At 42.2% G+C, this 22,277-nt stretch overlaps 1 pseudogene; it reads right to left on the minus strand.

The window, feature by feature from the left end:
* Positions 1–2,586: 2,586 nt before the first annotated feature.
* On the minus strand, positions 2,587–4,419 carry LOC137562358 (uncharacterized; annotated as a pseudogene).
* Positions 4,420–22,277: the final 17,858 nt, after the last annotated feature.

Raw genomic sequence — 22,277 nt, forward strand, 5'->3', positions numbered from 1 at the left:
GAGCATAGACGAAACTGACCATTCGGTTTGAGAACTCCGAGTACTGGATGATTGAAGGAACTGTGTACTGGTCGGATAATACCTTTCTTTTCCAGGTTCTTAACAATTTCTGATAACGACTCATAGGCTGCTAGCGGAAGTCGATATTGTTTGATAAACACAGGGGGTGCATCTGGATCAGTCAGGATCCTTGTAACATGCAGGTTAGTTTCCCCACAGTCATAAGAGTCCTTGGCAAACATGTCCTGGAAATCCCAGAATAGTTGCCTTAGCTGCTGTCGTTCTGATTCATTAGAACATCCATCAGCTATAGAGAGTTGTTCTTCCACCCATTCCTGAAATTCTGGGAAAATCTCAGGTTGACCTACCTCATAAGCTTCTTCAAGCCTATTAGTTAAGTCATTTGGGGTGTAACATGCTTGATCCTTACCCTGCTGGAGTGTTTGATACTCACTTTCATTGATCTCATGGTTAAAAATCAATGATGTTCCCTCGACATGACATGTACCTTCCTCAGGACTGAAAGGATAAACAGAGTGTATGCTGAACAATCCTTCAGGTGTTGAGAAATATTGTTGGTCCACTATCTGTTCTTCTGTCAAATATTCATCAGGTATTAATCCAATGACTTCATTTTGGAATCCAAAAGTATAATATTCTGAGTCAATGGCTAAGCCAATCATTGTATCCTCCTGTAACGTGATACTATGAGGGCTCATGTTTTGCATGACCATATATAATGGTTCCTGATGAATATTTATTAGGGGAATTGGTTTTACCTTCAACCCCAATTGTTGCATCCGATTGGATAAACAAATCAATGCATCTGCATTTCTCATCTTTTGCCCCTTCTTTACTTGAATGGGTAAAAGAAATTATTTGCAACCTTCAGGGATTTTTACTTTTTCAGCGACAGTGATTTCCACTGCATATGGTATTCGCTGTCCCCATCTCAGTGCTTGTTCTTTATCCTGGAATTCCTCTGGGTTTCCGGATAACTTGGACCACAGAACATTATTGACCAGATCAACCTGTATGGCAAATCGGTGAATAATGTCATTTCCTAAGTACATTTGGTACTGTGGTTCCTTTAACACACTGAAGACATGTTTTGCAGATTTGTTTCCTAGAGACACAGATAAGATGCATTTTGCAATCACATTATGACTCTGGTTATCGTTATCCAGATCGTGGATCCATTCCTGTGTAGAGATAAATTTGATTACCTGAGGGTCGGTAACCTGCTTCAGCAGTCCTAGGCTTATGTAGCTGGCCTCAGATTTGAGATCCAACTTGGCATATTTTACCCGAGCAATATTATTTACCTGCACGGGAACCATCACATTGTCATTGGTTTTCTTGATTTCAACCAATGCTTGTGTATGGCTGGTTATGCCTGCCACTTCCTGACTTCCCCCTTTGAGGGCAATAGTTAACACATCATCTTCCAGAATTATTTTATCAATTTTATCCTTTTGGATATTTATGATATGGAAAGATGTATCAATATTTTGTTCGGGTTTACCGTTTTTCAGGATAGTGACTTCTGGTATCTGACTGTTTCGGAAATGGATTTCAACAGAGTTAGGCCTTTCCTCAATCGTATGGCAGCTGCGTTGCAGTTGTGCATTGCTGGAGCGCTCAAAAGCAATTGGAGCATTGACTTGAGCCTATATTGCTTCATTTATGAAGTCAATTATGGAATTTAGTCGTTTGAGCAGATCAATTCCAATGATCAATCTATCATATGGAAGATCAACAATCAAAGTTGGATGTTTAATGACCTTTTTACCGATCTTATATGTCAGCCAGGATGTGCCTTTCACTTGTAAGCTATTACCACCAACGCTTATCAGCGCACCGTCAAAGGCTTTTAATCTTGGCTTCCTTTGTGATGAATCCAAGATCTGCTGGTAATAGTTAAAAGACAGAATAGTGACCTGGGAACCGGTATCCAGTAAACCTGGGATCGGTCCGATACATCCATCTTGTAGATGGGTATCGATAAAATACCGGCCATCTACCTGTTCAAGATTGCAAAGAAAATTGGAATGTTTTTCCATTTGTTGCTTCAGAGAATGATCTCTCTGCAGCGTCAGGGTATTAGGAACTTGTTCCTCCTGATTCCGCCTGCAAGGCATTTGGGTTCCCATGGATCCTACCAATGGGACCATCTGAACAGAGGGTACTTCATGCTCTGGCTCAAATGACATGGTATCACACATTTGTGGTGAGATATCAAGAACATTAGACTTCCCTTCCTCGACCTGGGATAGGTCGGTACATTGCAAATCCTTTTCATTAACCATATTTAGTACTGCCATATCCATTTCCGTACAGTGATCTGTCTCGGTTTCCTTTAATTGGCAGAGCTGGGCCCTGCCTCCCCAGCTAAAAAAATCCTCATGCTGTCTTCCTGCAGATCCCTGAGCCAACTTACCCATCATGTCGCTTAGTTTGTTCACTTGATCGACAAGCTGATCAAACCTATTAGGTCGGCGAGGGTTCTGGTTCCGGGGATCATTTCTGTTCCCTGCAGGTGATCCACTCCTAGGTGAGTTAGGTGGTGATCTACCCCTAGGTGAATTATGGTGGGCCCTGTCTCCTTTCCCACTGCTGCCTGGGTCGGTTATCCCACCGTCTATATCCTTGGGGACGCCTGTACCCCTGGGGTTCTCTATATCCCCGGTAACCTCTGTACCCCTGGTTTCCTTGGTAACCCTGGTATCCTTGATACCTGCGATTAAACAGAGGACGGTAGTCCTGGTTTCCAGAGCCTGAGCTATCCCTATCTGACCCTTTAGGATTTTGGGGCCTATTTTGATTTGGATTTTGTTGCTGTCTTTGGCCCTGCTGGATAGGTACTTTTGCAGGAGGTATTTTCTTCTGCTGGGATTACTGGTTTAGGTCCGCTTTCACTTTGGTTTCTTCTACTCTGTGCTCTGGGTACCTTTTATTGTTCCTTCCACTTACGTTGGAACTCCCACTGATATTGAACAGCAGGGTTGCTGAGGTAACCATTTTCTCTAGGGGGTTTCCGAAGTCTAACTCGTTGGCCATGCTTAACTTTATTTGGGTAGGCAATGCATCATAATATGCCTGTTTAAAATCAAGAGACTCCCAGTTAGGATTCCGATATGCTAAACTGTAGGAGTTTTTTAGCACAGAAAGGAATTCTCGGGGGCTCTGATCGGGTCGACAAGTAAGTCGATACACATCTCGTTTAGCTTCTGAGTTAGTGCGATACGGCCCAAACTCAAGCTTCACTTCGTGTGAAACTGCTTGCCATCTAATGATACCCCGCTCCTTAAATGAGGTGAAATAGTGGCGGTATCTGTCATCAAAAACCCATGGGAGAAATCTGATTTTGTCTGCTTCAGACAGATTTAAAGAGTCCATGGTGGATTCATACAACTCTAGGTGGAATGCTATTTGCGCTGAACCCTTTTTAGTGAACTTTGGCACAGCGGTGTTTAAGAATTTTATGATGCTGGCCGAGCTTTGTTTTTCTTGGGGGTACTGATTATTTCCCCTGTTTGAATCCCCTTTATACGTACCTTTCCCCCTTCTTAGGATAGGGCTGGATTCTCGCTTTCTCTCATCAGCCTCAAATTCATCTGAATCAATATCAGCAAGGGAGTCGTGACCTTTGTGGGAAGCATTATACACAGGGGATTTTGTTCGCATATCTCTTTCAGGAGAGCTGTCAAAATGCGGATCTTGAGGGACTCTTGTACCGTCCTCTATCATGGTATTCAGGGTTTTACATACCGCCTCCATACGATCCAACATGCCTTGCCATTTTGGGTCATATGGAGTGAGTACTGGCGGGCAAGGGCTGGATGTTCTATCGAGTCTACCTGCCTGTTTGATTTTGAAGTACTGCTGTTGTAGTTCTTCAAAATCCTGTTTAAGTCTGTGATGCGCTTCACGATTTCGTTCAGCGTCTTTTTCCAGACTTTTGATCGCTGCTTCCCTGTCTGAAATATCAATCATTAATTGGTCTCTATCAGCCCTCATAACCTGAATACTTGATTCCATATCATGTAACTGAGAGGTCAACGATTGGACGTTTTCCTCCGTTTCTTGCAATTGAGATCTCCACTGTACAATCTCTTTTTTTCTAGATTGTGAAAGGATATTTACTTCTAATAACCCATATAACACAGGAGGTAGAGAACCTAACAACCTTTTCTTCAGATCGGATTCTGAAGTTATTGTGGTCATACATGATAGATAATGATCAAATGTACCTTGAGACTTAAATATACAATCAATTTCCTGTCTGATACATTTTCTCATTTTGGCTATCCAGTCATCTACTTCCTCATTATATTTTAGCTGTATAAATATGAATTCAGTAATCTTCCGGAATAACCGTTCCATCTGGAGTCCTGAATCATTATCTGCAGCACTCATGATTCAATAGCCAATGCAATACAACCAGCTCAATAAAACGTTTTTACACTGTTTAAACCAGTAAGGGAAAGTAAACGAATCTCGCTAGGGCCTCCAATCTTATGTCGGGCGTTTTGTCAATGCTTGTATTAATCGTTAAAAATTAGAAAATCACAAATATAAAGCTCCTAAAAAATGGGAGGAGCTAACAATACAAACACACACCTAACTATATGAGTTCGTTTTTCGAGGTTTTACAGTACTGGTTTAAACATGTAAATAAACGTAGACCAACTTGTAAAAATATCAATTTAATATCAAATAAATATTACAATATCAAAACAATATAAAATTGCACTTTTGATTTTAACACAAGACTCATAAGGTTATTCCTATAATAAGCTGGATAATACAGTTTTAGTAAAACATCAAAATGTTATCATACTTAATTATCAATAACGAAAGGCTTAAACCATCTATCAGTTAATTCCAATACAATGCAAAGCTATGACTCATCAAATATGGCCACCGGCCATGTTACCACAGAATTTGTAGAGACAAAATGGCTGAATTGATCGAAAACAAAATGGTGGCTACTAAAAACAAGATGGTGGCTATCAAAAACAAAATGGCGCTATCAAAATCAAAAATGGCTGCTATTAAAATCAAAATGGCGCAGTCAAAAATCAAAATTGCGCAGTCAAAATAAAATGGCTGATGTCAGCTATACCATTCAATATGACAAATTTAGGATGACTCAGTGGATATAACGACTGGGCGTTGCCCCACAATGGATATGCAATTAACTATAAATGACAGGAATTTTACTTCTGTCTACACTTTAACCTCCGCTGGCCTGTGTTACTACACAGAGCGAGCGGGTAACATACATATATATAATTTTGGAATGAAATATCTTACTGAGTCATTCTAAACTTTGCTAGGTGTGGCCTGCACATGCTGCGGCAAAATACCAAAATATAAATACATAGAGGAGGTAGCTTGAAATATCTTTTATCCAAAAACAAGTTATGGAATTCACAGCCAGCGATTCTTGAACTATTGATTGTGTTAATCTAAAGAAAAATATACCCACTGAATGGGTTTTATCAAAGATGCGGAGTGAGTGATTCCTGTGCACTGGAAGAACCCACTCCCTTTGGCTATAAATGACTATAAAATAAGAGAAATAATTGTCAATAAATCAAACGTTCAGATAACTGCGCTGTGATAAGCCATATAACTGGAAAAAATTGGTTATTAATAGTTACCAATATGGAGTCAAGGGCGTGTTCCTTTGGGCGTGATCATTCAGAATGCATGGATTCCCCTGTGAGCCCTCTTCAGCTGGTGATCTGATGAACCCTCATTGAATGCCCTCTCTCTTCTTATTCTCATCACTACCTCTAGTCCTGCCCAGGAGATCAAATCTCCCAGTCTATCACAAGGCAGTGGGAGTGATCAGTGGGAGTCTTCTGTGACTAATCTTTAACCCAAGTGTAATACTGGCTTTCACCCTTTGTAGGTGCTGTTGGATAACTAATCACATTCTTAATGGGATATTTGGAAAAATTAAAGACATTGTGATCGTGTTTTATTAATTATCCCTACAGTGAATAAATCAATGATATAATTCCTCTCATGGATAGCTAACCTGGGTCGGATCACTGGTTATTATTCAGTATACAGTGACCTTTTCTACCATATTCCAGATAGATTGGATTTGATCCAAAAATCATAGTAACATATTTAAAATCATCATGGATCTCTCATTATATAAAACAATTATGCATGTTAGCAAAGTTTTATATCTCTATCCATTAATATGATGGTCTAACATGCAACACGGGTAAACATATAGCATTTTCATACCATTTTAGATATATCCATTCAAATCATGTTGATATTAATACATATACATTTTTATATTATTATTGATTTGTATTAACTCCTGATAAAACATAATTGATGGTAACCATTATATAAGGCTTGATCATAAAGTATTTGTATTACTCTTTGTATGATACATTTCTACTCATAAGGTATACATATGAGTGAGTCATGTGTTATTCTCTGAGTCGTGTCCTTAGATGGGGAATTGTTTAACTCAGCCTGTGTTTGCTATGTCACCAAGTTTCTTGGCTTGCAACAATGGTTAATTTCTAAAATCTACAAGCCTTAGAGATTGTATTCAGAGGTTCATCTTTTCAGCAAATATATTTGCCTCTTGAGAGGTCTCTTCCATTGTTACTCAACTTCTCTTGTTTGGCAATTGTTTGGCCAAGCAAGGTAACTGTGTTAACTATTAGTCAGATCGTGGTCTCCTTTCTATTCAAAGACACTCTTGAATGGCTAACTGACATCTGATCTTCCTTGAGACCCACAGACTGGACAATTCAGCATCGCTGCATTAAAAAAGGCTATACATTTCTATATAATCAATGCACCTATATTAACCTATAATCCCCATATCATCAGAAAGTCTTTGTCTGCTGTACCTTAGGGGAAGGAAATTAATTAGGTTTATTTGTATCCGATCATATACAGTTCAGTTTATTGGGAACACGATATTCCGCCATATGGAAATCTCGACAACCATGAGATTTTTTTGGCAGATAGATGGTTCAATAGATCATTTCCGCCATGTCCGATCTGATTTCCGATCATTTTTCTGATCGATTTCTCATAGAAGTGAATGGAAAGTTTTCAGAAAAACAGTAAATCTGCTAAAAAATCTCATTGTGTATTCCCAGCATTAGCTGATTACTGATGGACCTATTTAACACTTTCACGGCTTCTGGCTCTATACCTGCTGAATATTTACATGCCAAACATGATAACGTTTGATCTGGTGACTGATAGGCCGCGGGGCAGCGGGACCACTAAAACTATAAATTTTAGAAAAGCAAAGTTCGATCAACTCAGGCAGGCACTAAGTCTGGTGAACTGGGATAATGTACTACAAGGGGAGGACACTGAAGGGAAATGGCAAGCTTTTAAACTTATTCTCAATCAATATTGTAGTATGTATATCCCATATGGAAACAAAATGTCTAGGAATAAAAAAAAGGCCTCTATGGATGAATAGAAAGGTTAGAGATAAAATGAAGAGGAAAAAGAATGCCTATAAGGTCCTAAAACAGGAGGGGACCGAGGCTACATTAAGCAATTATAAGGAGTGCAATAAAAATTGTAAAAAAGAAATTAGGCTGGCAAAGACTGAAGCTGAAAATCAAATCTCTAGGAATATTAAATCTAACCCCAAAAAGTTTTACAAGTACATCAACTCTAAAAAAAAGAAAGGTTGACTGTATCGGACTCCTAAAGGATGAGGGTGGGAACTCAATGGTGGATGACCAAGGTAAGGCATAGTTATTAAATGCTTTCTTTGCTTCCGTCTTCACAAGGGAAACATCACTGTTACAAATTACAGAGGCAGAAGAGTCTCAATCTTCCAACTGTAATATTAAATACTTAACGCAGGAAGAAGTGAAGGCAAGACTAAATACATTAAAAATAGACAAGGCACCTGGCCCCGGATGGCATGCATCCTCGGGTCCTACGGGAATTACGTTCAGTGATAGATAAACCCCTTTATCTTATCCTTTTGTGACTCTCTTTCAACTGGCAGAGTCCCATTGGATTGGCGTACAGCCCACGTTTTCCCTTTATTTAAGCTGGGCAAAAAATCAGATCCAGGAAATTACAGACCTGTAAGCATCAGTTGTATGCAAACTATTTGAGGGGTTATAGCTGAATTATAAGAAGGCAAATACACCAGGGGTTACTAAGAGATACTATGCATGACTTCATAGTAGAAAATAATCTTATTTCTCAGCATCAACATGAGTTTACTAAAGACAGGTCCTGTTTGACTAACATGCTCAGCTTTTATGGGGTAGTGAAAGCTAATGTGGATATTGGGAATGCTGTAGATGTGATATACTTGGACTTTGCAAAGGACTTCGACACTGTTCCCCACAAAAGTCTGGCGCAAAAGTTGAGGATGCAAGAGTCTGTGTGCATGGATAGGGAACTGGCTAATGGACAGAAACAAAGAGTTGTGGTCAATCGATCATACTCAAAATGGGAGACTGTTAGCAGTGGGGTCCCACAGGGGTCTGTACTGGGTCCAGTGCTCTTCAATGTATTTATTAAAGAGACTCTGAAGCGAGAATAAATCTCATATCTCGTGGCAAAACGGGGGTCCCTTCACCCCCACACCCACCCCTGCAAAATCAACGACCAACTTGGTCGTAAATTTTGCTCTTACTGGAGGCAGGGCTAACGGCTTCAGCCCTGCCTCTCAGCGCATCTACCAGAAGGAAGACTGAGAGGGTCGGGGGAGAGGCGGAGGTACGCGTCTGATAGACGTGCGGGAGGCAGGGCTGCGGCGGTTAGCCCTGCCCCAATGTGGAAGCGCTCCCCCGCTGAACGGAGGGGATTTGGGGATCAGGAACCCCCATTAAGCCGCGGGATATCGGCGTTTTAGCAGGGGCACACATGCCCCTGCTATCTATGAGGTCTGAAGCGAGATTTACTCTCGCTTCAGACTCTCTTTAATGACCTAGTAGATGCAGTAGTGAGCAATGTTGCTATTTTTGCAGATGATACAAAATTGTGCAGAATCATCAACTCTCAGGAAGATGGGGATATATTGCAACAGGATCTGGATAGGATGGCTATATGGGCGCATAAATGGCAGATGAAATTCAATGTTGAAAAATGTAAAGTCCTGCATTTTGGTCGTACCAATGGTCTAGTCATACAAAATAAATGGAATACAGTTGGGGACATCAAACTTGGAGAAGGACTTAGGCGTACTCATCGACAACAAGTTAAATAATCATACTCAATGCCAAGCTGCTGCAGCTAAAGCTAACAAAATGTTGGGATGCATTAAAAAGGGAAATAAAAACTCGAGATGCTAGCATAATATTGCCCCTGTTTAACTCTCTAGTAAGGCCACATCTGGAATATGGAATTCAGTTCTGGGCACATTACAGGAAAGATATTGCAGTCTTAGAGCAGGTGCAGAGACGAGCAACAAAATTGATACGTGGGATAGAAGGTCTCACTTACCAAGAAAGGTTAGATAAATTGGGTTTATTAATCTAGAGAAAATATGCCTTAGAGGGGCTCTAATTAACATGTATAAATACATCAGAGGGCAATATAAAAGCTTGGCGGATGAGCTTTTTGTCCCTAGGCCTTCTCAAAGGACTAGAGGACATGATCTGCGCATGGAGGAAAAAAGTTTTAGCCATTTATTTAGGAAAGGGTTCTTTACAGTAAGAGTGATTAAGATGTGGAATGCATTGCCACAGGAAGTAGTTATGACAAACTCTATACCTGCATTTAAAGGGGGCTTAGATGCTCTCCTTGCGTTGAAAGACATCCATGGCTACAATTACTAGGTAATGCCTAATGATGTTGATCCAGGGATTTTATCTGATTGCCATCTGGAGTCTGGAAGGAATTTTTTTCCCCTTTTGGGGAAAAAACGAATAGTCAAAAGGTTACTACTTATAAGGTTATATACTTATATTTCCCCTTATTGTGGTCCCTGATCAAGTAGGAATCACAAAGGGCTTGGTGTCCACATGGTGTCACTATTAAGACCACCTGGGATCCTGTAGAACACCCATCTTTTAGACACTAGATGTAGAGATGGCAGGGTAGACAGGGTCCACTGGGGTTTTCTCCACCACACTGCAAAAATTTGGTTTCGCAGGCAAAATCTTACAAGCTATCATATTCCAATCCCTCAGCCAAGGTGAGTGCTGCAGGTTTTTATTTAGAGACCTTCACCTAAGCAAACAGCACTGGCCAGGGGTGCCCCGTCACATCTTATATCTACACAGACAATGGAGATTCTAGGCGAGGAAATTTACTTTTTTTTACCACCACACTTTTTTAAATCAAATCCCCTTAGGTTGTAGCATGGCCTCCATCTTAGTTAATGCAGTGCAGTGTACATCTTGGCAGATGAGCTTTTTGTCCCTAGGGTTGTACAATGGACAAGGGGACATGATGTGCGGGTTGAGGAAAAAAGTTGTTGCCATCTATTTAGAAAGGGGTCCTTCACAGTGAGAGTAGTTAAAATCTGGAACATCTTACCTCACTTGCAAACTCTATATCTGCATTTAAAGAGGGCTTGGATGCTTTCCTTGCATTAAATGGCATCCACGGCTATAATTTTTAGGTAATTCCCGGAAGGGTTGATCCAGGGATTTATCTGATTGCCATGTGGAGTCGGGAAGGAATGTTTCCCTTTTAAGGCAAATTGGTCAGGCCTTGTAAGGTTTTTTTTAGCTTTCCCCTGGATCAATTAGGATTCGTGAAGGATGGTATTTTATTTTTTTATATTTTTTTTTCTGGTTGGACTTGATGGTCAAATGTCTTTTTTCAACCAAATTAATTATGTAATTATATATATTCAGGGTTTGCGCTGTCGGACTCTTCAATATTTCTATGCACAACACAATGCAGGCCACCCTTCAGGGTATAACTCACCAGCTCCTCTGGTCTGACCTATCAAATCACGCCTCTGGGGTGTATGGCCCCCTGTCGCCTCTATGGCAAGGTGCTTTCTTCCTCTGTATTTCCTTGTTTTCCTGGTTCATGTGGATGTACCACCATGTACATCCACATGTGAATCAAAAAGAAGGGAGGGAGAGGGAAAACCACTTCCAATTGTGCAGATCGTTTATTGTAAAAGTTTAAAAGTCTTTAAAAAAACATTACAGCAAGTTTGGCAAGTGCCTCATAGGCTTACAAAAAGGTACAGGTGGGCCCAGTCCCCGCTCTATCACTATCTGCTGCCTTAACCTCCCTGGCATTCAATTTCCCCAGGATTTCTGTGAAAAAACTTATCCAATACATTTTCATAACCTTTTTTCTCCTGTACTTGCTAAAATGTGTCACGAAAGAGTCTAGTATACAGTGCAGGAGAGTATTGACAGCATGCTTTGTCTTGAACTGTATATTAGTCAATACTGCTAGGGAGGTTAATCGCCACTGTCAGCCAAAACACTAAAACCAGCATGGTATGCTGGCACGCTAACACGCTAGACACTGCTCGTTCGAGCGGCCACTCGGGCGGCCCACCTGTACTTTTTTGTAAGCCCATGAAACGCTTGTCAAACTTGCTGTAAAGTTTTTTAAAGACTTTTAAGCTTTTACAATAAACGATCTGCACAATTGGAAGCGGTTTTCCTCTCTCCCTCCCTTCTTTTTGATTCACATGTGGATGTACATGGAGGTGATCTGAACCGGGAAAACGAGGAAATAGGGAGGAAGAAATCATTCACTTTGTATATGTGAACCATAGCGAGCGCTTTGTTTTATATTTTATATATGTAACTCTAACCCATTGTTTCTCAAACCTGTCCTTGTGACTCCCCAACGTTGCACGTTTTGCAGGCAACCTCACCTATGTACAGGTGGGGTAATAAGTGTCTCAGCTAAGTGGATCCCATGTAGCTGAGACACTAATTACCTCACCTGTGCATAGGTGAGGTTGCCTGCAAAACATGCACCGTCGGGGAGTCACGAGCACAGGTTTGAGAAACACTGCTTTAACCCTTTAATACACGGACTGAAGATTAGAGCTTATTCTTATACAATAGGTGTATTTGCAGACGATGTGATACTCTCGGTCAGTAACCCCTTACAGACTTTAACTCACATCACAGCCACTAACACACTTCTCAAAGGTGTCCTATTATAACGTGAATCACGATAAATCCCTTATGCTAGATATAAATATCTCAAAAACAAAGAAATCTAAATTCTCGGCTGAATTTCCATTCCCTTGGGCTAAATACTCCGTACCATATCTACGTATCCACTTAACTAGACACACTAAAAACCTATACAAAGCTAACTTCGTACCCTTCCTATCAAAGGTTAAATCTGAGCTAAACAATTTAAGCAGATTTGAACTATCGTGAGTAGTTAGACTCAATACATTTAAAGAGAATCTGTACTCTAAAATTCTTACAAGCATACCATTCTATTCATTATGTTCTCCTGGGCCCCTCTTTGCTGTTTCTGCCACTCCCCGCTGCGATCCTGGCTTGTAATTGCCAGTTTTAGACAGCGTTTACAAACAAAAAACATGGCTGCTAACCAGCATGTGACAAGCTCAGAGAAGCTCTGTCTGTGAGTCATACACGCAGCATACAGAGCCTGCAGGGGGCGTGGAGGGTGTGTGTATAGCTTCTCCCTATCACAGCAGAGCAGCACATTCCTGCCTGAGCCAACAAAGGAAAGAAGATTAGATTATCTAACAGAGATATTACAGAGACAGAGCAACTAGAAAAGGCTGCAGTAAGACAGACCACATTAGAACAGGTATAGGAACTTATAAGATAGAAGAAATAAGGCTGAAAATTTTGTTACAGAGCCTCATTAACATGCAGACATACCCAAAAATCGGTCCCTTAACATACCCTTGTTATCTACTTTCTTCCAACAACTGAACAAACTTCTACTAGGTTTCTCTGGAAAGAGAAAAAAAAGTCCCATTGGCAACCTTACGAATCTCGTAACACAGGGACGTATAACTGTCCCAAACCAAGAGACATATTATCGTGACACTATATTAAAAAGCTCCAAATTCTGGAGGCATAACTCCTCTAATCAGCTTTGGCCTAAATTAGAAGAAGCTATTTTGGGGCAATCACTTGAAGGCCCAATCGACAATGAATTCCTAGTATCACTTCAAAAGACTATCGCCTAAAGAAAAAAAATCACTGTGATCACGATGCCAATAAAATTATTATACATAGCTCAATTGATCAGTAATATCAGCTTTCAATCATGGGGCAGGTATAATCTCTTGTGAATCAACTTTGGGCAAACAAAACTTGTCTCTCTATAGAACAAATAATCTTTTCAACTACCTTCTAACCAAACATTTACCCTATACAGACTTACGCAATGGCTAATCAAACATTCTTTATCTATTCCGAACCTTCTACACATATATTGTCTTATCTCAATAGTAACTTCCCTCTGAAGGGAGGCATATCTTTGTGGTTGCATGTCTTATAAAAAAACAATTGCTAAATAAATAAACTACAATGTGGGCAGGTGATATGAAACTACCAATTACAACTGAGCAAACAGTTGTAGCCCGAAACTCAGAGGAAGTGTGCCGGTGTGAGGCATGCAACGCGACCAATAGGACACGTGCAAGCTCTTTGGAATGCAGGGCGGACGGCGGAATTATGGGAAAATAACCCCTTGTATCCCTGCCGCACACCTGCACCAATTAAACCTTATTTGAATAAACACCCGGTGAGAATCACTGGATATACTGAGCCCTGCTTTGTGGCTGTTCTAGAGCCCAAGTGTCACCTTTCAACCTTTCATGTGTACTGTGGATGTATGGCCTTTCCCTGTGGAGACCTTCACCACACTATCCCGTGGGGAAACAAAATGTCTAGGAATAAAAAAAAAGGCCTCTATGGATGAATAGAAAGGTTAGAGATAAAATGAAGGGGAAAAAGAATGCCTATAAAGTCCCAAAACAGGAGGGGACCGAGACTGCATTAAGCAATTATAAGGAGTGCAATAAAAGTTGTAAAAAAGAAATTAGGCTGGCAAAGATTGAAGCTGAAAATCAAATCAAATTTTACAAGAACATCAACTCAAAAAAAGAAAGGTCGACTGTATTGGACTCCTAAAGGATGAGGGTGGGAACTCAATGGTGGATGACCAAGGTAAGGCAGAGTTGCAAATTACAGATGCAGAAGAGTCTCAATCTTCCAAATGTAATATTAAATACTTAATGCAGGAAGAAGTGAACGCAAGACTAAATAAATTAAAAATAGACAAGGCACCTGGCCCAGATGGCATGCATCCTTGGGTCCTAAGGGAATTAAGTTCAGTTATAGATAAACCCAGTGGATTGGCGTACAGCCCACATTTTCCCATTATTTAAGATGAAGCCTTGTTCTTGCTGACGCACTATAGCAGCGGTTGCCATCGGTTACGCTCCTACCTGTTAGTATTGTCTATCTCAGTGTGAATGTTGCCATCGCTGAAACAGCGACTAGATTGGCTGAGCTTTCCGTCTGTCTGTTGTCTGTCTTGCTGTCATTACTTGTGCTTTAGCTAGTGAGTTATTTGAGAGCTACATTTCATATATTGTGCATCAGTACGATATATATGTACTCTAGTCAGTCAGTTTTGTATTATTGTAATATTGTATATTGTTTTGTGTTTTGACCCCTGACTGCCTGTTGACTATGAATTTGCCTAGCCCTTCTGTATTACTGCCATCTGATCTATCGTGTATGACCTAAGCCTGTTACCGACTACGTCTGTTGTGTATTGTATCACATAGTATCTAGCCTGATAGGCGACCCAGAGCTGCAGTTGCTCTGGGCAATCTTGCTCCCTTGTTCATTTCTCCTGAGTTCATCTATGTAGCCTCTTCCATTACCCAGCTACATAGTCTGGAGCACACAAGCTTACTCAGAGTATGCCACCCCAGCATTACATTATGTCGGGCCCAACACAAACCCACATGGAGGAGGGCTCTGACACAGTGAGTTATGGTTCCTTGTTTTTTTCAAAGATTTGAAAAGATTGACTGTAAAACAGCAGGCACATTTATGCCAGAATTGGTTAGATTTTTTTTAAACCCAAATTTTCAGGTCACAACTTTTTCTACCTGGGCTGATCAGATAGTTTGCATACTCTGTTCAAAGGCAAACTTTTTGATTGGGCAGTTGATGTTTTGAATCACACTACTCTGAGAGCCTCTAGAATTTATAGCTTTTGTGATCCATAACTGGTTAAGAATATCCCCATTACCACATCCTCTCAATGAACTCCTGATTGCTAGTCAATCAAATATGTCTTCAGCAGCTTTTAAAAGCAATCAGTATGCAAGCAATTCCACTAAAAGCATAATTCCCTCTTTGAAGTCAGTCACCCAGTGTAGCAAAGTCTAAAGTCTTGAATAGAGCTAAACGGAAACATTCCAGACAATATGCACAGCCAGCAGTGTTGTTGCCCATAGCAACTGTGCATCAGACCCATAGTCAGACTCTGTCATTAGCAGATAATGAAATTCAATTGTCATTCATGGGAGTCAAATGGACTTTTGAAACTGTCAGTGAACTGTCCTTGCTAGGAGAATAAAGATTTTTGTTTAAAAGAATTGTCTGAATATTCTTATGAGGAAATATTACAGAGTATTGAGCAAATCAAATTGTTTGTTCAGCAGGGAAAATGTGCATATCCTGCAGTACAACACTTGTTGCAAGTCCTGGAAATTCTTAAGAATAGGAAATACCCTAGTAATGATCCAGTTAGTCAAGTTGATTCTCTGTCAGGGGTAAACCAAGCCAAGTCCACTCCAGCTAGCTTCCTGCAGACTGGTCCAACTGTAAATTATGCCCAGAATAATTGTTTAGTTCCTGACAAGAATGAATGGGATCCTCCGTTTCAAAATTGGGAAATTGAAGCTTTGATTTATGAATTGGAGAATGATCGAGAATATTTCTATGACTTTTACACTGCTAAGAGTAACATAACTTTGCATGCTTGCATTGAGTCTGCTTTTTGTTTGATTGAAATGAATGTGTGTGCATGACTTTGTGATTCCTTTAATTGATGCATGGAATGAGATCTTGATTGATCGCTCTGGGAGTCAGTATGAGCAACACTCAGTAACCAATGCCAATTCTGTCGCTCCGTTGCCCCTAGCAACGACATCACCTGCTAGCCTTGTTCCAGATGCATACCTTACTTCTCTGGTGGCAATAAGTATTTTTTGAATTTCTTGCAGAATTGCTAAATTTTGAATTTGTGTTCTTTCTTCGGATCAGCTACTGCATTTCAGCAATCCAGGTTTATTATCTTATACCTGCTTGATAGCAAGATGAGAACTTGGGCTGAGGAAGTTGCTAATGAAAACGAGGAGGTTTTTGATGACCCCCTGGAATTTGTTAAATTGATTGCAAAACATTTTGCGAAAAAATACAAACAAATTCCTACTGATTTGTTTTCTGTATCCTGCAAGCCATATGATCCAGCAGACAACAATAGAGGCATCAGTTCCTGAGTCTCAGCAATCATGTTCAGTAACCTTAGAATCCCAGCATCTGAATCTTCCAACTTCACAGTTGAAGAACTGTGGTTCAGATTCGCAAACTCTGTGTCCTGATCCTCCTGTTTCAGCACCTTGCTCTAGTTCCACGGATGGTTCAGAGCATCTGTTATGTGAACCTGAAATCACAGAATCATTGCCTTATCCAGAAAATGCTCTAGCAAATTCTCCCTGTACCATGAATTACTCAGTAGTTCTGTCCAATGAAGCCCAGGTCACAGAATCATTATGCTGTCCAGCAGTTGCTTCCATGGTTCTGCCCTGCAACATGAATTGTTCAGTGATCCTGTCCAGTGAAGCTGAGCTCGCAGAGTCTTATGCTTCACCCAGTACTTTGGATGCTTCAAGATCTCTAGTAGAGGACTCAGAGGCTCTGCTTATTTCAGTTGGTGTTGCAGTAATATTCACCTGTTTAGCAGCAGTCTTAGAATTACAGTCCCGTCTAGGTAAGCTTGATGAATCTCTGTCCAGTGAAGCAGAAGCCATTGAAGCCTTGTCCTCGTCAGCAAGTGTGTTTGATGCCTTACCCTGTACACAGTCTGATTTAGCTAATGTCGTTGAATCCCTGTCTGATGTTGTAGCAGCCAGGGAACTCCAGCCCTGTCCTCTGAATGTTTCAGAAGTCTTGCCCTGTAACATGGATAATTCTGACTCTCCGGTAAAAATAATAGAAGTTTCAGAATTTCAGTCCGGTTTAGTGAGTGTTCCTGAAGTTCCGCCTTGTATCTTAGAACATGCTGGTTCTCTGTCCAGTGTGGCAGAGGTTCCAGAGTCCCCTTTCCTGTCCAGTGAGTTCCTCAGTCTTGCCCAGTTCAGTGGGGGTTGCTGCAATACTGACTTGTTTTGCAGCTTTTTTGGAGCTCCGACACAGTGTAGTAGGTGATGAGTCTGTAGAGTTCAGAGGAAGTTGTGGAGACTTTACCTAGTTCAGTGCATACATCAGAAGATTTGTCCTGTCCTGCTAATGCCCCTAAACATGACTTGTTAATAACCTTGGTGGAATCAGTGACACCTAAAGTCTGATTCTGCATTCTTTAGTGAGAGTCCAGTAACTGTAAAGTCTAATCATGATGATTTTCTGCCCTGTCCTGGTTTCAGTCCTATCGTGACTGACTCTGAGGTCCGCAGTTCCTTGACATGCCCAGAAGTTTCTCTTGTACCAGTGTGCTCAGATGTGCCAGAATGCCCAAGTGTGTCAGCGTACTCAGATGCTTCCTTAGTGGTGACACGTTCTGATATTGCCAGTCTGCCTGCATGCCCAGAGATGGTTCTGGTCCCAGAAAGCCCTGATCGATGTTTGTCCTTGTAACCCTGACTCTGGAACTGCCCTAGGTTCCATAGGGGTTCTTGATAGTTCTCCATGTGAGCCTAAAGGGCGTTATAACCTCTTGTGATCTCTATGGAGCTTCAAAGTGTTCTGGGAGATTTCTGAGGAATTTTGTCCTGGGGCCTTGGACTGGTTCGACAGCGGGTACTGTGTTATTATTATTATTTAGTATTTATATTATTTAGTATTTATATAGCGCCGACATATTACGCAGTGCTGTACAGTGAATATATATATTGTCTTGTCACTAACTGTCCCTCAAAGGAGCTCACAATCTAATCCCTACCATTGACATATGTCTATATTATGTAGTGTAAGTACTGTAGTCTAGGGCCAATTTTTTTAGGGGGAGCCAATTAACTTATCCATATGTTTTTGGAATGTGGGAGGAAACCGGAGTGCCCGGAGGAAACCCACGCAGACACGGAGAGAACATACAAACTCTTTGCAGATAGTGCCCTGGCTGGGATTCGAACCAGGGACCCAGCGCTGCAAGGCGAGAGAGCTAACCACTACGCCACCGAAGGACAGTTCTGGTGGGCGTTGCATTAAAAGGTTTGGCATTTTTGGACAGTCCCTGGAAGGTGGTGGGTATCGTTCAGAGAGTTTCGGGGGGCTTTTTCCTGAAAATCACAGTTCTGATGGGTATCACACTGGGGCTTGTAGTACTGATGGGCATGGTTCTGGTTCCGACTGGTTCAGTCTTGGTGTGGCTGATTCTGGAATTTGGTCTTGTCGGGCTATCCCGACCTTCATGAGTTATCAGTCAGATCAGTTTGCTGGATTTTCTGCATCTGATTTTCTGTTTTGGGTAGTTCAGGAGAATTATGCCAGCTTCTATAGGCGTCTGGCAGCTTTAAAGGGGGGTACTGTCAGGATCTCTACTATAGCACGTTCTGTCGCTTGCAGTGGAGCTGCAACTGGGCAGTTCTGACTTGTCTGCTTGCATTCGGTTGCGCATTCGCAGTGAGTCTTATTGTCATTTGCAATCACTCTGCAGTTCAGAATGCTGTCAGGATTCCTCCTATTGTTTGCTGCAGTTGAACTGCAGCCAGATAGCCCTGGATTTCCTACAAGCATGTTGTTGCATAGTACTGCATGTATTTGTTATGATGGTTTTTCAGCTAGCAAATGGTAATCAAGCCAGCTCAGGATTGAATGATTATACAATACAATACAATAACATTTGTAAAGCGCTTTTCTCTCATAGGACTCAAAGCGCATAGTTGTGTCTCAGATTAATACAGGGTTGCAGGCTGGGTTGTGTTACAGAGGAGATAGTCAGATGTTCATGAATGCAAGACTGAAGAGGTAGGTTTTCAATTTAGACTTAAATGCTTCCAGGGATGGAGCTGTCCTGATTGGGTGTGGCAGGGAGTTCCAAAGTGTAGGGGCAGCATGACAAAAGGCTCTGTCTCCAAAGGTTTTGAGGTGGACTCCGGGGGTGACCAAAGTGTTACGTCCTTTTGATCTAAGATTGTGGGGGGTGTGATGCAGTTGCAACAAGTCCTTCATGTATCCAGGGCCCAGATTGTGCAAGGATTTGAATGTCAGTAAGCCAATCTTAAACAGAATTCTCCATTTTATCGGTAGCCAGTGGAGTGAGCACAGGGTTGGTGTTATGTGGCAATGGCGCGGTTGGCTCGTTAACAGCCTTGCGGCGGCATTCTGTACTAGTTGCAGGCGGTGTAAGTCTTTCTTAAGCAGGCCTATGTAGAGGATGTTGCAGTAGTCTAACCTTGATGTGACGAAGGCATGAACTAGGGTTGGAAGATCCTCTGAAGGAATTAGGTGTTAAATCCTTGCAATATTCCTTAGATGAAAGAAGGAATGTTTCACAACAGCTGAGATTTGATTCCTGAAGCTTAATTTCCCATCAATCAGTACTCCCAGGCTGCGCACACAGTCTGAGTTGTTCAAGTCTGAGCTCCCTATCCTTAGCGGTGTTGGTTGAGATTGGCGCTGCTTTGCTGTTGAGCCCTGGCCCTCGATAACAAGAACCTCAGTTTTGTCAGCATTAAATTTAACCAATTATTATTCATCCACTCCTGAAGCTCAGCTAAGCATGCGTTTGTGGAGTGTTAGAAACTGTTCTAAATCACCTTGCTTCGACACCATCAACTTCTTATAGTTGCGTCTCACAGACTGTGAGATAACTTGACTCTCAACACAGCAAGCAGGAGATAGACTTTCCTCAGGCTTCTTCAATGGCTACGGAGTTTATTCAGGAAACAGAAATACAGATAGATACAGTTCATCATATCCTAGCCACGCCAATCTTCATGTTGCGTTACAAGCTTCTTGATTAGACTTCCTGCTGAAGTCAATCAGGTACCTTCTTTCTAACCTAAGTTACACTAGACTACCTATGTACAGCATACATTATATCAGATTACAGAAAGGAATGAACATACTTAGGCCCGGTTCACACTTGCGGTGGCCCTCCGGAATCGCCGTGCCGGAGCCGCACCGCCTGCAGAACGGACGGAACGGACGCACGGCATAGCAATTAAAGCCTATGCGTCCGTTCACATGGGTCCGTTCTGCAGAACCGGAGCCGGACCGGATCCGGGCCGGATCCGGACTCCGTTCCAACATGCGCTATTTTTTCATCCGGCCCCTCCGGCAGCCGTATCCGGGGCGGAGCCGGACTGCACCATCCGGCCAATACAAACAAATGGGAACCGGAGGCCGCACAACACACTGGCTGAGAAATCCGGATCTTCTACCCCACTTCCTATGCGGATTTTTGCGGCGATATTGGCTGGGGACACATGGGCAAGCATTTTGGAGTGGAGCAGCACGAGCTGGAGGTGTTGGCAGGATGTTGGCAGCATGTCGGAGGTGGAGGTGAGTGCTAAACAGCAGAGGGCCTGATTCCACAGGTCCCCCTTCTGCTGACCTCCCAGACCCCAACATTTTTTTTTTTTTTTACGTATATTTTGCCAAACGGATCCGGATCGCATCCTGATTGCCACCTGATGCAACCTGACCGGATCCGGATCAGATCCGGATCAGAACCGTACGGTTCCGATCCGGACCGGATCCGGTCAGGTCATCCGGTCCGTTTGGCAAACAACCGCTAATGTGAACCGGGCCTTAGAGGTCCCAGTCAGCATTGCGAGCTAGTGTGAAAGTAAGAAGCAGAGTGAGCTCCCATAGCTCCCTCGGGCTTTAATACCGACTAGGAAAGAGTTAAATATGACATCATCTTCGCCATCCCCTAGATCCGACTATTGGTGGACCCACTCGTGGTGTCATCAAACACACCTACTCAATTCATATTCAATGCGGCTTCTGACATACATACAAGAATGTGGATATTTATAAAACATGGCTGATGTTTATTGTTCTAGTGGCGTACATGCCCAGGTCAGGGAGACCTGTGGCCTTGTCCATAGAACAGCTTCTTGGTATGTTCTAGTTCCGACAGAACTGAAGATTTCCTCTCTAAGAGAAAATCCCCTTAAAGGGCAGGTCTGCTCCTCAAGCCTTTTTGACTAACTCAGTCCAAATAACTAAAGCGTACTTAAATTATAACATGGAGTAGGGTCTGTGACGCCAGGTTTGAATGACAAATATAGCTGGGTGTCAGCATAGCAATGATATGTCAAGCCATGTTTTTGTATGATTTCTCCAAGTGGCAGCATGTATATGGTGAAAAGTAAAGGGGATAAGATTGCGCCCTGAGGTACACCGTATTTTAGTGGTATAGGGTTGGAGAGGAAGGGCCCTAAGGCTACCCTTTGTGTTCTGCCAGCCAGGAAGGAGTTGAACCACCGGAGAACAATGCCATCTATGCCACAGTACTATTGTAGCCTGTTGAGCAAGATTTCATGATCGACTGTGTCAAAAGCCGCTGAGAGGTCGAGCAAAATCAGGATGGAACATTGACCCTTGCCTCTGTAACGATTGTGGAACTTTCTCCGTGATCAGTGCACAACGCGTGCGCTGACACGGCGGAAATCCTCCACAAGCGTATAATTGCAGGAACCCAGCAAAAGGTGCTACGCACCCGTAAAGGGAAATTCCTGTCGGCAGATGGCGCTGGGGAGTGCAGAGGAACCAATCCTCTGTACCTCCACAAATGCCAGACAGGAATTGTACGAAGCGCAGAACGCAATCGCAAGAGAAGCGATTGCGAATTAGAATGAGCAAAGGGACAGGTTGTATGTGTGTGCGCCAACCTAGTCGCCACCCCGCGACCGCGCACACACAACAGCAGATACGAAACAGAAACGCAACCGCAAGAAAGGCAATCGCCAGAAGTGACACAAGGCTACAGCAAGGCAGAGCACAAGAGTAGCAAAGGCACAGCAAATCATACAATGAGAAAGACAAGGAAAATAACAAACGCTAACTGAACGCGTACCCCGCACTCATTCGCAACAGTGCACGCATTCGTGCGCGGTCCCCACGTGA

The sequence above is a fragment of the Hyperolius riggenbachi genome, chromosome 3 (genome assembly GCF_040937935.1).
Source record: "Hyperolius riggenbachi isolate aHypRig1 chromosome 3, aHypRig1.pri, whole genome shotgun sequence".
Classification (NCBI taxonomy): Eukaryota; Metazoa; Chordata; class Amphibia; order Anura; family Hyperoliidae; genus Hyperolius; species Hyperolius riggenbachi.